This window comes from Heptranchias perlo, chromosome 14 (genome assembly GCF_035084215.1).
Source record: "Heptranchias perlo isolate sHepPer1 chromosome 14, sHepPer1.hap1, whole genome shotgun sequence".
NCBI classification, from domain to species: domain Eukaryota; kingdom Metazoa; phylum Chordata; class Chondrichthyes; order Hexanchiformes; family Hexanchidae; genus Heptranchias; species Heptranchias perlo.
This window is the reverse complement of record NC_090338.1, coordinates 43,473,479-43,490,450: the sequence shown is the minus strand read 5'-3', so window position 1 is coordinate 43,490,450 and position 16,972 is coordinate 43,473,479. Positions and strand designations below refer to the sequence as shown.

At 43.5% G+C, this 16,972-nt stretch overlaps 1 long non-coding RNA gene across 3 annotated transcripts in view; it reads right to left on the bottom strand.

Moving 5' to 3' along the window:
• Window positions 1-11,136: 11,136 nt before the first annotated feature.
• Window positions 11,137-16,972, bottom strand: part of LOC137332129 (uncharacterized) — a 56,130-nt gene continuing 50,294 nt past the window's right edge. The window contains exons 3-4 of one of the 3 annotated variants that reach the window (XR_010965594.1): window positions 14,172-14,221; window positions 11,137-11,212 (exon numbers count right to left, since the gene is read on the bottom strand). This is a non-coding gene — a long non-coding RNA (uncharacterized lncRNA). Of the gene's footprint in view, window positions 11,213-12,198; window positions 12,820-14,171; window positions 14,222-15,449; window positions 15,903-16,972 lie in introns of those variants that run through there. The other 2 variants (XR_010965596.1, XR_010965595.1) reach the window with 2 other exon arrangements.

Below are 16,972 nucleotides of genomic sequence, written 5' to 3'. Positions count from 1 at the left end.
TCCTCGAAAATAAAATCCCACAGTGTATCCTGCTTCAATGACCTATATAAGCTAAGAATATTTACAGAGATAAATCACATAGGATCCTATCAATTTTGTTTTGCACACCTGTACAAATTTGAGAAGCTTCTATGCTGCAGAAGTTTCAAATTAAAAGTGTTTGGATGTCTCAATAAAATTAAGTTCTAACAGTCCATGGAACATATCTAGAATAGTAATAAATGGAAATATATTTTGTATTTATATTGTACTCCTTGTGGTCAGATACGTTAACATGTAATTTTAGATCCATTACTATTTAAATAGGATCATTTATATGAAGATAATATAATTTGCAATATAAGGAAAGTAAATATCTACTATGGTAGTGGAGTTTTGTAAACTTATTTAAAATTAGATTTCCAGTGTAATCTAAATCTGCATTGCATATTTAATTATATTAACATAAACATGTTATAATTAATACAATTCAACTGACTTAATTAACTTTTTATTCTTGCTAAATCTTGTCTAACATGTATTACGAATTAGCTTAGAATTGTGACAACAAAGTTTTCACTGAAAGCTTTTAACAGAACTATTTTAAATCAACTGTTTAGTTTAAATTATTTCCTTTGTTAATAATATTGGTGTAAGTGAGTCAGAAGTTGTTTCAGTTTAATGTCACATTCTTGGACAGGAATGTAAATGCTGTACTTTCATTAAATTAGTGCTTTGACAGGAAGTGAAGCAATGACTGAAAGAGGGAGCATGCAAAAAAGATAAGGTGCTATCCCTGTAGGTATGGCACTGCCAAGTATTTCTGTAAGGTTAATTAGGAGTGGTCGATGCATAGCAATGATATGTAGAGGAGGCTGAAGAAAAGACTTTATAATACTGAGCATTTTTGTTCTATGATCTTGGTTCTGTTTTGTGGCTTTCATCTGGACAAATGTGGTTTAAATAGGTTGCCTGGTGTGATTTAAGACCAGACATTTTTATATTATAAAATCTTATGCACCTGGAAGCAGTATAGCACTAACCTACTTTGCAAATATTTTATTCAGGTTAACAGCCATGTGTCATCATTCAGGTTGTCGAGCACATTGACAGTGCTGTTGAAACAGCCTAGTGTAATGTAAGGAATCTTACAACACCAGGTTATAGTCCAACTGTTTTATTTGAAAATCACAAGCTTTCGGAGGCTTTCTCCTTCGTCAGGTGAGTGAATGTGGGATTCCATGGAAGGTTACCGCATTTATATTCAGAGAACAATACCTGGTGATTACAGATAATCTTTCCAACTGCCTGTTGTCAAGGCAATCAAAGTGTTCAGACAGAGTGATGTTACCTACAGGACCACCGAATACACAAACGGCCAGAACACAAAACAGAGTGAGAGAGGGGGAGAAACATCCGAAAGGAAGAGAAAGTCAGACAATGACCCGTTGTGTTTAAAAACAGATAACTTTTTAGAGAACGTTCTCCAAGGCGGCCTTTGAGACACACGACAACGCAAAATCGTCGAACAGAAATTGATAGCTAAGTTCCGCACCCATGAGGACGGCCTCAACCGGGATCTTTGGTTCATGTCACGCTACACGTAACCCCACCAGCGAAAAAAGTTATCTGTTTTTAACACAACGGGTCATTGTCTGTCTTTCTCTTCCTTTCGGATGTTTCTCCCCCCCTCTCTCACTCTGTTTTGTGTTCTGGCCGTTTGTGTATTCGGTGGTCCTGTAGGTAACATCACTCTGTCTGAACACTTTGATTGCCTTGACAACGGGCAGTTGGAAAGATTATCTGTAATCACCAGGCATTGTTCTCTGAATATAAATGCGGTAACCTTCCATGGAATCCCACACTCGCTCACCTGACGAAGGTGAAAGCCTCCGAAAGCTTGTGATTTTCAAATAAAACAGTTGGACTATAACCTGGTGTTGTAAGATTCCTTACATTTGTCAACCCCAGTCCATCACCGGCATCTCCACATCAAGCCTAGTGTAAGGCAGTGATATCACATGCAAAACTAGAAAGTAAGCATATATGTGGTCGATAGCATGGCCATGCCAATGCAATCACACTTGTGCTTAGCAACCTTATAATGCCTATTTTCTCACTTAATGCACGGAGACTGATTTTTATCTACTGATGTAAGTTGGTTTTAAGTGGTTAATAACTGGTACAAATCTCATCAGAATGGGAAGAGAAATAGCAGAATAGGGGGAACCAAAGTCTTTACAGCCTTTAGGAAGGTTCAGATGGGATCTCAATTGATTGATAGTCTTTGCCATGGCTGAAGGGGGAGAAGGCTAAGAAGTCAAAAATGACAGGAAAGGGAATCTCATGAGCAGGCAAGAGTCTACAAGCAAGTAGTGAAGGAGCCCAGCACCCAATTCCCTGTTTAATGTTTGCTGGAGTGGAAGCAGTGCTGCATGAGATGGTTGTGAGGAGAGTTGTCCTCTGTACCACTCCACAGCACCATCCCCATAAGTTTGTATTGAAGTATGCCTGAGGCAGTCTTAAGTCTGACCAGCATGGTAATGGACTGTGCCAAGCTAATGCTGCAGGTGTCCTGGTAGCAGAGGCACGTCTCAGCATCTGGCTCTCTGCTGGTCCAGACCCTGGGAAGACAACTGCCCACAGTTGTTGTCAGATAGGTACAACAATGCTTACAAATATGATCGGTGGGGTCTTGCGTGTGGCCAATCAGGCTTTGTTGACTGATTACACTGGTATGCCTTCTTTCATGCAGAACCACTGAAAGCATGATATACTGTGATTGAGGTGCAGCTAAAGAATCATTCAACATAATGGTTAGTCAAGCAGCAGTGGTGCTATCTACTATCCCAGCTACTTTTGTGAAAAGGAGCCTCCACATGCACTAATCATCTGCCAAAGTAGGGTCAGGACTCTTCTGTCTGCAGATGCATTTGTGCAGGTACTAATAGGTAGACACATAGGCCGTCTTGTACAGTCTTCCTCTTCTTCCAGACATGTCAGATCAAAGGATTCCCATTGAAACCCCATTGGTTCCAGTAATTGGGGTGGTGGTGGGGGGGAGGATTACACCAATTGGCACAAAGTGTATGAGAACCTAAATGTCAGCACAAAAAATACAAAACAAAAATGAAGAAAAATGGTGCATTTCTGCTGCCAGGACCAAATGCTGTTGAATATATCTTCTTGGTAGGCCTTTTAAACCTATTGCCCTATACAGCTCAGGGCCAAGCAACCATGGACGCTCCATTATAAATGTGCAGAATTTGCAGTAGAATGATGGCCAAAAAATAAAGTGGAAGAAGTCACTTCCACACAATATTGTCAAGCTTCCACCTGCTTTAGGTGGGATCTTCTTGAGCCCATTCTCAGCCTGCTAGAAATGTGTATATAATGAGCAAAAGGGGTGGAGACCTGAGAGTAAATATTAACCCCCATGAATGGGTGGGCTGGGGATGGGTAGGCATGAAAATTGTTTGTTTTGGGAGCAGGACTGAATCCTGGCTTCAACCCGCCAACTTCCGGGTTTGACCCAGACGCATCTGGGTGTGCACGAGCTTCTGAAACCCGGAAGTCCTGCCAGCACATAAAGCCGGTGGGCCGATACTTAAAGTCCAATTAATGGTGTTGAAGTAGTTCAGGAGATTAAATTTTTGTGTATTCAGCCTGACAAATGATTTTAACTTTCCCTTAATGTGTCTCCCGTGGCCTCTGAAAGATGTCATGGAAACGGAGGCGAGTCACAGCAGGCGACCTTTAAACCAATGATTGACACGTGAAGAAAAGGTGAGTTTTTGAAGCAGGGCAATCAGTTCTCTCAGACAAACCTTTGGCTGGGAGTTCTGTGTGTTTAGACTGAGATTTCTTTGTTCACACTCAGAATTCTTGTGTTCACACATTGACCTACATTTTGGACCCCCTCAAACTGACACCATCAGGAAGGGGGGTGCAATGGATTTATTCAGTAGTACATCTGAGCAGGAGGCACATCACCATCTGCAGCAGGCACAGCGTGCAGTTCTGGGAGTTGCAGCTCCGCAAGACAGAGGTGCGCCACAAGGACCTGCAAAAGAGCAGAGAGGGGACCAATGGAGCGGCCGAGGTCGCAGGAGGCACTACCCTTGTGAGAGGGTCTACAGACAGAGGCTGAGCTTCCTGGACCTCTCTAAGGAGGAAGGCCTACGAAGGCTCAGATTGAGTCGCCAGGTGGTCGCAGATATCTGCAGGCTCCTTCATGCAGAGCTGCTCCCAGCTGGGCCTAATGGCCACACATTGCTTGTTGCGGTTAAAGTCACGACTGCCCTCAATTTCTTCACCTCCGGATCCTTCCAGGGCATCAAGTCTTGATGTTCGTGATGAGGGACATGGAAGGGCGATTTCACGAACGGGGCTCAAGAATGGTCAAGATGTGGCAGTGGTGGTGAAAATTATAACATTTAACATGCAGGTAAGAAAAAAATATATAAATGAAAAGCATGACATTGCATCAGACATCTTTGTGCATCCCTTGGTGATCACGAAACGTTCGCCTTCCTCTTCCTACTACTACTACTACTACGTGGTGCATCCCTTGTGGCTTCAGCAGGGGTAGTTGCAGGTTGCTCAGGTCACTGTCCTGACTGCTGAGATGCTCTCGGCCTATGCCATCTGGGTTTTGGAGCCCATGAGGGCCCCGGCGAAGACTGCTCCACCTACACCTGTGCAGGGGCAGACACAACCATCTGTAGAGAAGGCAGCATTGTGGATACTGGTTGAGGGTGGGGGGGACAATGGGTGAGACGTGGGAGTGATTTGAGTGGAGTCTTCACTTCCATGTCCCCTTTTGCCATCATCCCTCTTCAGGGCCATGGCCACATCACTCCTACCACTGTGCTGGACAACAGCTTGGAGGACATGTGTGATGTCTTGTGAGGCCACTGCTAATGTCTGCCTGTTTAAGGCGGCAGAATGTTGTTCACCCTGAGTCTGCACAGCCTTTGTCAGGGCCTGAATGGATTCATTTGTGAGCTGTGCTTGAAGCTCAATGAAGGCTGCCATTCTCTCCGTCACAGACATTCCCACTTTTATCTGTGCCACCAGTCCACTAATGCTGGATGTGGACTCCTCCATCCTCTCTCCTAATGTGGAGACTGAGCGTGGCAAGTCTTCCAGTACGTCGCAAAGGTGCTCCTGTACCTCGATCATTCTCCTTTTCAAGGATGGCCCCCGGGGTTCAGCAACTGTGTCCAGTTGAGCAGAGCTTGGCGAGGAGCGCACCCACTGATGCGGACTCTCCACAGGTGCCCCGGCCACCATTGTCAACTCGTGCTCACTTGTGTGTGGTGACTTACCAGGTGACAACCCAACCAAGTCTCTAATAGGACCCACCAAGGTGTGAGTATCTGCGCTGGAGCATGGCTCGATATAATGTGGCAGTGCGCCCTCCGAGGCATGGAGCTCCTCTGAGGAATCACCCTTGTCCACGTCGTCGGCCGGTTCAGCACTCCTTGAAGGCCCTGGAAGAGAACATGCAGCAAAATTAAGAATCATGACAGAAGTGATGTTGCGATGAGCGTCCTGAGGTGTGCAAGAGCCAATCATTGATAATGTCAAAAATCATGTGTGTGAAGGATGTTAAAGTTCTGTCACCAGACATTTGCGGGTTGCCAGTCTTGGCATCTCCGATAGCCAGGTATTCCTGCATCTGACTTAGTTCCAACGCCTCCTCCTCCGCCTCTGTCAGGGGCACTATTTGTGGTGGCCCCTCTCTAGTCACACTCCTCTCCCGTGCATTTTGTGCTCTCTTCTACTACAAGTCTACAAAGAACAGACGTGAGTGAGTGAGGATGATGGGGTCACCCGATGGATGCATTGCTTTGGGCGAGGCTGCTCATGAAAGTGACGCATCAGAGGGTGACTATCCGTTATTAAGGAAGTGGTAACAGGGAACTTAGAAAATCATAATATGATTAAGCAGAGTCAACGTGGTTTTATGAAAGGGAAATCGTGCTTGACAAATCTATTAGAGTTTTGTGAGGTTGTAACTAGCAGGGTAGATAATGGGGAACCAGTGGGTGTAGTATATTTGGATTTTCAAAAGGTATTTGATAAGGTGTCACATAAAAGGTTGTTATGCAAGATGAGGGCTCATGAGGTTAGGGGTAATATATTAGCATAGATAGAGGATTGGTTAACGGACAGAAAACTGAATAGGGATAAACGGGTCATTTTCAGGTTGGCAGGCTGTAACTAGTGGGGTGCCGCAAGGATCAGTGCTTGGGCCTCAGCTATTTACAATCTATATTAATGACTTCGATGAAGGGACTGAGTGTAATGTATCCAAGTTTGCTGACTATACAAAGCCAGGTGGGAAAGTAAGCTGTGAGAAGGACACAAAGAGTCCGCAAAGGAATATAGACAGGTTAAGTGAGTGGGCAAGAAGGTGGCAGATGGTGTATATTGTAGGGAAATGTGAGGTTATTCATTTTGGTAAGAAGAATAGAAAAACAGAATTTTTTTTAAATGGTGAGAAGAATTAAATGGTAGTCAGAGAGATTTGGGTGAACTTGTACAAGAAACACAAAAAGTTAGCATCAAGGTACAGCAAGCAATTAAGAGAACAAATGGCATGTTGATCTTTATTGCAAGGGGTTTGGGTACAAGAGTAAGGAAGTCTTGCTGCAATTGTACAGGGCTTTGTGAGACCACACCTGGAATACTGTACAGTTTTGGCCTCCTTACCTAAGGAAAGACATACTTGCCTTTGAGGCAGTGCAACAAAGGTTCACTAGATTGATTCCTGGGATGAGAGGGTTGTCCTATGAGGAAAGATTGAGTAGAATGGGCCTATACTCTCTCTGGAGTTTAGAAGAATGAGAGGTGATCGCATTGAAACATAAGATTCTGAGGGGGCTTGACAGGATAGATGCTGAGAGGTTGTTTTCCTCTGGCTGGAGAGTCATGGGGGCATAGTCGCAGGATAAGGGGTTGGCCATTTAAGACTGTAATGAGGAGGAATTTCTTCACTCAGAGGGTTGTGAATCTTTGGAATTCTCTACCCCAGAGGGCTGTAAATGCTATGTCGTTGAGTATAGTCAAGGCTGAGCTAGATAGATTTTTGGATCCTAGAGGAATCCAGGGATATTGGGATTGGGCGAAGATCACCCATGATCTTAGTGAATGGCGGAGCAGGCTCGAAGGGTCATATGGCCTACTCCTGCTCCTGTTTCTTATGTTCTTAGACAGATTCATGACATTGCATCAGGATTGGGGTGAGTGGGAGTGGTGGGTTCACAAATGGGGAGGTGAGGAAGTGCACAGAAAGTGAAGGTAAGTTGATTGAGACTTAAGTGGGTGTGAGGAGTGATGTGATGGAGTAGGCTTGGCAAGACAGAGTGGGAGGGGAGTGATGTGCACCGCAGGATGTAGGTGAATCAGTAACTGTACTCACTTTTCCTGACCTGGTTGGGTCATTAAATCGCTTCCTGCACTGCACCCAAGGCCTGGGCACCGTGCTCCTGCTCTGACCTGTTCTGCCACCTCCAGCCATGCCTTCTTGGTGGCAGAAGTAGGTTTCTTCCTCCTGTCACCTGGGTATATCCTCCGAGTCTCAATGCGGCTTCCGCCCATCAAGAGGCACAATGGACATGATCTTTAGCACGTGACAAGTCCAGGATAAGTGCAGGGAGCAGCATCACCCTCTGTACATGGCCTTCTTCGATCTCGCAAAGGCCTTCGTCTCTATCAACCGTGAGGGATTGTGGAGTATCCTCCTCAAATTCGGCTGCCTGCAGAAATTCGTCACCATTCTCCGCCTGTTCCACGATGACATGCAAGCCGTGATCCTCACCAACGGATCCACCACTGACCAAATACGAGTGCAAATTGGGGTCGAGCAGGGCTGCGTCATCACACCAACGATCTTCTCCATCTTCCTCGCTGCAACACTCCACTCGATTAACATGAAGCTCCCTGCCGGAGTGGAGCTAACCTACAGGACAAGCAGGAAACTGTTCAGCCTTCGACACCTCCAGGCCAGAACCAAGACCACCCCAACTTCTGTCATCGAGCTGCAGTACGCAGACGATGCCTGCGTGTGCGCACGCTTAGAGGCTGAGCTACAAACCATTGTCGACGCATTCACCGAGGCGTATGAGAGAATGGGCCTCAGGCTAAACATCCGGAAAACAAAGGTCCTCTACCAGCCCGCTCCTGCTACACAACACTGCCCCCCGACCATCAAGATCAACAGTGAGCCTCTGGACAGTGTGGATCATTTCCCATACTTCGGGAGCCTCCTCTCGGCGTGAGCAGACATCGACGATGAAATTCAACATCGACTCCAATGCGCCAGTGTAGCCTTCGGACGCCTGAGGAACAGAGTGTTTGAAGATCGAGACCTCAACTCCAGCACCAAGCTCATGGTCTACAGAGCAGCCGTGGTACCCGCCCTCCTGTATGCATCAGAAACATGGACAATGTACAGCAGACACCTCAAATCCCTGGAGAGATATCACCAACATTGCCTCCGCAAAATCCTGCAAAGCCATTGGCAGGATAGGCGTACCAACGTGAGCGTTCTCTCCCAGACTAACATCCCCAGTATCGAGGCACTGGTCACACTCAACCAGCTGTGGGCCACATTGTCCGCATGCCTGACACAAGATTCCCTAAACAAGTACTCTACTCCGAGCTCCGCAATGGCAGGCGATCACTAGGAGGGCAGAGGAAATGCTATAAGGACACACTCAAAGCCTCCCGAAAAAAATGCAAAATCCCCACCGACACGTGGGAGTCATTTGCCCTAGAATGCCTAAACTGGAGAAGAAGCATCCGCGAAGGCGCCAATCACCTCGAGCGTCACCGAGTGGAGCATGTGGAGGCCAAGCGTAAGCAGCGGAAAGAGCGCGCAGGATCCAGAGCGTCTCACCCACCCACCTTATTAAACACTACCTGTGGCAGAGTCTGCGGCTCCAGGATTGGCCTATTCAGCCACCACAGAACCCAACCTCCCGGAGTGGAAGAAAGTCATCCTCGACCCTGAGGGACTGCCAAAGAAGATGAAGATAACAACTTCCTTCTGCTTCTCACAGCAGCCAGTAGCATCTCAAGTAAGGCGTCTGAGAACCTGGGTGCTGCCTTTCCTTTATGTCCGTCCGTTCTGCTTTTTTTTGCTCCTTTCTCCTTCAAAATCCATTGTTGCATTGGCCCTTTAAATAGTGGGCTTTAAATCGCGTCATGCGGGTGCATGACGCGATTTAAAGCCCACTGCACAGCTTGGAGACGCGAAACCTGGAAGTAGAATTAAGTGCCTTCAATTGATTCACGGTCACTCAAGAACACATACAAAAATTTTTTCCTAGTTTCCCACCTGCTTATTGACCCTCCTGCTGAAATCCGGCCTCATTGTTAAATTTTACCCCCTGGTGTCCCCCTTTTTTGAGGGGATGATTTTGCTTTCATTAATGCGCTGTGAAACACTGCTCTCATGTTTCTGATTTTGTTTTAAAACCATTTTTCCACAGAAAGGATTTGGAAAAGAGTTAAATTTAAATGTTGGGATTTTAAACCAATGTCTATTCATACAAGTTTAAAAAAAACATTGGGCATTGAATTTCTTTCCCTAAAGACTGAAAACAATAAGCAATTCATTAGCCTATCCTAGTAAGTGATAAACATCTCACACCCATTGATTCGGGATGTCCTTAGTCCCGGGCACTTGGCAGGTTGGACATAGGCAGTCCCCACTGCTTGTGAGCACAATGAATTATAAATAGGAACAACCATACACTGCCAAGTTTTTAAACAGAAAGCAGCAAGGGCAGAATTTTACCCAGACTCAGAAGGTTAGAATGCAGGAGAGTGGTCAGACGTTATATGCGAAAGATATGATATGCAATCTGTATGGCAAAAAGGAATGCATTGTTACATCGTGCTGTCATATAAGTAAATATTAACCACTGTAAGTCAGCTCTGGAATGCAAGGGAAGTGGGGTCCGTTTATAAGAATGACTGATGCCACTAAACCTGGGAAGCTATCTCTGGCAGACCCGAATAATGACAGGAAAATCAGCCCACAGAATTTAAAATAACCAAGGCTGAAACTGTTTTCAGATCTGCTTCAGCTCTGCTGCTGTAATTTGGCCAGAGGTGCAGTGGAAATCCTATACGAGTACTTACGATGAAGTTACAGCCACCGGAGACTGAGCAGCTCTGAGGAGCTTCTAGGCCATGTTATTTATTCAGATGAAGCTGCTAGAGATAGGGAACATACAGAATAGCGGTATGCGTCCATTACTGTTGATCTATTTGTAATACTAAGGCCCATTGATGCTCAATGTCATCAGCGGTAAGAATCTTACTCTTGGGAATCTGTCAATAATGTTCTTTAACTCTGTTCAAATTGTTGATGTGATTTTGCAATTTGGTGTGAGGGAAGTCTCATTCTCGAGCTCCAAGCTTCAGTGATGCAGCAGTGGAAGTTTTGGTGGAGCAGCTGAGAGCCTGGAGTTTGATTCTCTTCACCTTCAATGGCATGAGCCTCTGGATGAAATGCATGTTGGATGATAACAACACGATTAAAAAAAAATCAAAATTAACACTTCAGCATTCACGACAAAACTGTACCTAATGATCTTTTCATTATTATCACCTACAGTGATGCTAATTAGAACTCAGTTGCTCTAAATCCCTGAGACAGTCCTCACCTAAATTAATTTTGATATTGGCTTGATGCAAGCAGACATCTTGCATAAAAATGTCATGCAGATTATTTTAAATACTTCTACAAAATCCTGACAATGAGACCTCTAAATGTCCTCCCGGCTTCAGTTCATTTTATCGCTTTGCTGTTAGGTTTCAATGTAATTAATTTACCCCTGACTGAACACTGAACACTGATTTCTAATTTTTCACTCTCAAAATGACTGTTTCTTTTGACGTAGTTTTATTTCTGTTTTCATTTTGTTTACTGATTTATTCTATTTAGCGTTTTCCTCTTTTTAAATCTTACCTTTTTCCGCACCTATGTTTTATTTGTCGTTATTTTTCTCTCCGTTTCCAGCTTTTGGAATTCCTTTCTCATTTTGTTTTAGTCAGCCTGTCCTTTAAAATACAAGCAGACGATTTTTGAGAAGCCTAATTGAAGGGCCAGTGCCCTTAATGCAGAACGCCTCCAAGGTTGAAAACTGTAGGATGGAAGATGAGATAAATCAAGAAGCAGTATGAGATGACAGCAAGCTTGGGTTTTAATAACCTGCAGTTTGTAAGAGAAAGAGAAGATTGGGGGAAGTGAAAAGCTGCACTGGTTTTAGATTCTGGAAAAGAAAGTGGAGTAATGAGTAGTGCATTGAGTGATTTCGACTCCACTGTTAATATATAGTGCAGAAAGGATATTTCTCTTATATTTGTCAGAGTCATGTGGCCAAATCATTCCTATCCTGAGTGCTTGTAACTAGGCAAGGTTCAAAGATACTGGATTGAAGAGATACGAAAAGCAAACATGCCTTCATATTGACCCAGCAGAGAATTAAAGATTAGCAATGCTAACATAAGACCATAAACATAGCAATATCCGGGGTGGGCGGAGAGGGGGAGAAGCCTGGGGCAAGGGAAGTCCAAGGTTTCCTTGTGGGCCCCACAAGGAAACTTAAAAAAAAAAAGTAAACTTGCCTTGCTGGCCTCCTCTGGCCCTCGATGCAGCTCCTGGCAGGTATGGCCTGGCGGGGAAGCCATCGCTGCTCCCCCGCTGAAGCCTCATATTGAAATCGCAGACCAGGCCCCAATGACTTAACTGAAGCCCGACCTGCATATTCGAAGAGGACCCTGATGGCTTGGGATGGGTGTACTAGCTTCCTGCAATTTAAAATTGCAAGTCGGTCAGATTGCGGGACAGGAGTGGCTAAGTCCCCCGCTTCATTTTAATCATTAAAATCGAGGCCATAATTACGGTTTTGTTAGTACTTTTTCTTCCCCCCCCACCCCCCACCCCACCCCCCCTAAATAAATCTGGGCACCGTTCAACTGTCTTCACAATACATTTGTGCTAGTTTTATTTTTAGCAGCACTATAATTTGTTAGTTTACTGTCTATTATAATAAAAGGACATAAAAATAAAAACATGTAAATTATGGAATTTAATGAAGCATAAACATAACAGCTACTTCTCGTTAATCGATTCTTTGTCTGTGACAGGTAGCAAGCTTCCATTCTGGACATCAACATATATTGATGCATGGGTACACAATGCCATCTGTCAAATGCAGTAGTAGCTCCAGAGAAGAGAAGGGTGACAGATTGCATATTAACTACATCCAATCCCACTTGAAAGCAATATGCATATATAAAAGTCTTGGATGTATGAAAGATATTGTCATGTCCTGATTACAATGCAAAAGAAATGGTATGAATGCATCTTGAATGTATGTAAATCACAGTTGCATACAATTTGTCTTCTAACTTTGATACAAACAAGCTCCTGTCACACTGCCCTGGCTTTTCTTTCTTTTGTTACTGATGTATTGCTAACCCAGCTGCCTACTCGCTCTGTCAGTTTGCACCATTCCAGCTTGCCTTTCACTCTGTTGGCTTTTCTGCAGTCTCAGTGTTTCACTATTACTTGTACTGTAGTTAAAATTACATTATGAAAGTAAAAATGGTGGCAGTATTTTCTCTTGTCTTCAAACCTTAATGAATTCTATGATAAGGCACATGAATAGGTATTGTCATGTCACTAATTTCATTTGCACCATAATGTCTTCCAGTTTCTGTCTCATCACATCCACCTGCCACAGAAACATTCCAAACCTGTCTTTTTCCAGTTGGCCACCTAAGTAGAATCCCTCTTGATTGCTCTGGCACCAGCTGAAACCGAAAGCAAATTTAAAATGCACAGATCACTGTTCATGTAACATCACAAGCTACTACAGTGTTCTGAATTAAATTTACTGATGGATTTTTTTTTTTTAAACCTTTTCCATTTTTTTAACCTTTTCTAATATTCTCTGAATGTTCTTGTCATAAAAATGGTGTCTATGGCTTCAGATGTACTGTTACAAAACAAATCTGACAGTCCTCACTTCCCCATGATATCCTTTATGCAATTCATCAAGTGTCTACCCAAACCCCAATCCCATTGAACATCCTTACTGCATTTCTTAAGGAGCCAGGGCCCATTTTATTATGAGAACGTTTGCATAAACTTGGTTTTTATTCCCTTGAGTTTCGAAGGTTGAGGGATGATCTAATCGAGGGTCTTTAAAATGATAGAGAGATTTGATAGGGTATATACAGAGAAACTATTCTGGTGGGAGGAATCCGGAACAAGGAAGTACAAACTTAAAATCAGAACTGGGCCATTTAGGAGCGAAATCAGGAAGCACCTTTTCACACAAAGGGTAGTGGAAATCTCAGTCTTGTGGGGGAAATAATTTTGGATCAATAGATTTTTGTTAGATAAGGGTATTATGGGATATGGAGTAAATGTGGGTAAATGGAGTTGAGGTACAGGTCAGACACAATCCAATAGAATGGCAGAAGAGACTCAAGTGGCTGAATGGCCTCCTCCTGTTTCCAGATTCCTATATTCCATGGTTCAATTCTGATTGCGTAGCCTTGTTTCAGACAATTTGACTTTTCTCCCCCCAAGTTCTAACTGCTACCGATTCCAGTACCTGAGTCCTACCACTTGCAGGATCCTAATTATAAAATATCTGAAATCTCAAAAATTCTGACAGACGTATTTCAGTTTGAGCATTCCGTTTGTGGGATATCTTAGCCCTTGAATTATATCCCTTGCCACAACCCCATCTTTCATCAGTCCTGGAGTTCCATCCAAAACCACAACAACAAAACCTCGCTCTCTCTTTCAGTGCCATCAGGTGCTTCCTCAGTCCAAGGCTGGAACAGGACATTCTCTAGTAACTGTCAATGTTGCTCTGTGGCTAACCAGCAGTTCTGAGATTCAAACTTGCAGGGTTTTGTTTAGGACTCAATTACCTCTGATGTTTGGACTGCTGGGCTGCCTATGTATTTATCTAATATATTTTTAAAAAAATAATTGCAATTTGATATAATATAGTATGCGCAAGTCTTTTATTTTTGAACAATATTTGTTGGTTAATTGTCAATTCTTTATCCTATCAACATTATGACCATCTTTACTTCTCAATTAGGAACCCACTGCAACTTTAAATTAATGAATGATCCCTGCTTACCTTTTAAGTTATTTTCACTGGCAACCCCACCATGTTCTCTCTCTTCTAGTCTTGGGAAAAACACATTAATTAAAAATAAATGAACAAAGGCACTTTGAGATAGAAAGTCTTGCTATTAACATTTCCCGACATCATTGATTACATTTTACACCTGCTCCTTATTGCACCCAGTGCTGTTATAAATCTCTCAATGTCCTGCTGTCCTTTGAGAAAGCACAGCTAAAGCACCATGCACGGAAAAAGCTCTGCTGCCTTCTATCACTGACAAAATCTTTTATTTCAACTGAAAATCTATTTGCTTTCAAGGCTTTATCTTTAGGTTGCCTAAAGCTGCCAATACAAATAGCTGTTCACATTTAGACTGATTTGTTTCAACTTTGAAGGTAAAAGGTTCATCACCACCATTCAGAGTAAATTGTAAAAAAAACTTCTCAGCCCTCCCCACATTCACAGTGTTTCTGTGTTGCCTCAGAACAAAAAATGATATAGAAGAAAAATCAATATGAAAAAGTGCTGCTTGTTTTGCTTTCATATTGTTTCAGCCTTGAAATCAATACTTAAGACGGGGCAATATATCTTCCCAGAAAAAAAATACAATATTAGGTTTGTATTTTTTCTATAATCTTGCCTCTTGCAATGAACAATCATTCTGTGGACTGATTGTCAAAACAGTATTCAGAGGAGCCTTACTACTTCAAGACAACCTGAAGAAACAATGGAAAAGTTCCATCAATCAGGGAGTGACATTTGAAACTAACCTTTCCCAAGTAAGGTCACAGAACCAATTGCCGTACAGAATGCCATTAGCGCAGCATCATTAAGTGCATTGTGGCATTCTGTGGTGAATTTAGCTTGCTTCGGAGAACATAAAAGCAGTATCACTGGGGACATGTCAGATGCAAGGGTGGGAATTCTGAGAATAAATTTTATTCTTCTAAACTCTGACCAAAATATCATTAAAGAATTTCTGTTTAAAATCCTTATATGGGTTTCACAGTTTTTAAGTAGATATTCTAAGGGATATACAAGACTTAAAATGAAAGTTCACAAAGATGTATTTATTGTTTTGGGTAAAGGAACTAGCTAGAGTTTATTATTTTTCTCTTTATTCTTTCTTCACCTGAAGATGCTGCTTCCTGCCAGGTTGCAGTTCCACAGGGGCTTACTACCCTTCAGGACCTTTGTAGGGTTTTCTTGTTAACCCTGTGAGGCTCAGCTTAAACAAGCTACTGAGCGGAATGATAAACTTAGCCAAAGGCACAAAGAGTAGTTCCCTTTTTGTTCACTTTATTAAAACAAAAATGAATAATCATTACACAATCCCAATTTTTACTACAGAGTTTATCAAGACTTAGTAACTAAATTGACTATAAAATTCAGTAACCAAATTTGTACAACGTTTGTTTGGACTGTACTGCACCCAGAATCCAGAAGTGATCAGCTCCTTCTATCTCTGGAGGTTCCATCGTGCATGTCTGCACTCTTCTCCCTCATAGACAGTTTCTTCATCTCCACCGCCAGCTAGCAACCTAGGTGGGCGCAAGGGTCTCCTTAAATCCACTTTCTCACTGCTTGTTTCTTGGTTTTCCTGTGTTGTTCGAAACTCACCAATCCCATCCTGTCTCTGGGTATGTGTTCTCTTGTCATTGGTGACACACTCAGCGAGTGGTGCTTCGGGGGTCTTATGATCGCAATCTTTTGTTTCTACACTCAACGTCATTAAATCTGTTCCTAGGGTAAACACATTTTTCCTTATCAGTCCACCCTGCTGGTTCAGCACTTCTTTACAGAACAAAGCAGCATATTTTGTGTCCGTCTGCTCTTTGATGATCTGCAGGCCCAATATACTTTGTGTTCTGGTCTCAGTCCTTTGCTACATTCATTGCCCTTAACAAATTTATAAAGAATGTCTCTTGCTTAAACAGGTTGAGTGCAACATAATCAAATATCCCTTGATGCACCAGTACATTGTTGTTCAACATTTCGCTTCAGTTTTTTTATTCATTCAATCTCTACACCTTGCACAAATGATCATTCTTCATCTGTGAGCTTGGACAGGCTATTTTATCATGGGCACATTACAGAAGGGACCACAAGCTTCAACAATTCTTAGATACTAACGCTCTGCCTGATCCTTCCTCCCCTTCACTTTCCTCTGACGCCATCCCTCCTTCCATTCTCACCCTGTGTCATGTTTTCACTGTCCCCTCTGACCTTTCCCTCTTTGACCCCAAATGATCAGTCCTCAGCAAAGGCCTCAGCTTCATCCCCTTACTCCCCCAACTCAATGAATTTCGAGCTCGACACAATTGTGAGTTCTTCTTCCTTCGTTGCCATGTCCATTTCTTTGGCCAGGAGTCATCCCCTCCAAACAGCGGACCCATTCTCCCTTCTTCATAATTCTCATTCCATCTGGACCCCTTCCTCTGGCCTCTTGCCCTCTCTTGATCTTTTCATTGGGAACTGCCGTCTCAATTCCTCTACTCCCCTCCTCACTGTAACCTCCCTCATTAAACCTGCTGACGAGGGTGGTGCTGTTGTCGTTTGGTGAACAGACCATTACCTTGCGGAGGCTGAATGCCAACTCTCTGACACCTCTTCTGACCTCCCCCTGGACCATGACCCACCACCGAACATCAAGCCATCGTTTCCCAGACCGTCACTGACCTCACCTCCTCTAGAGATCTTGCCCCTATGGCCTCCAACCTCATAGTCCCCCAATTCTGCACAGCCCGCTTCTCCCTCCTTCCCAGGGTCCACAAACAGGACTGCTCCAGTAGACCCATTGTTTCAGCCTGTTC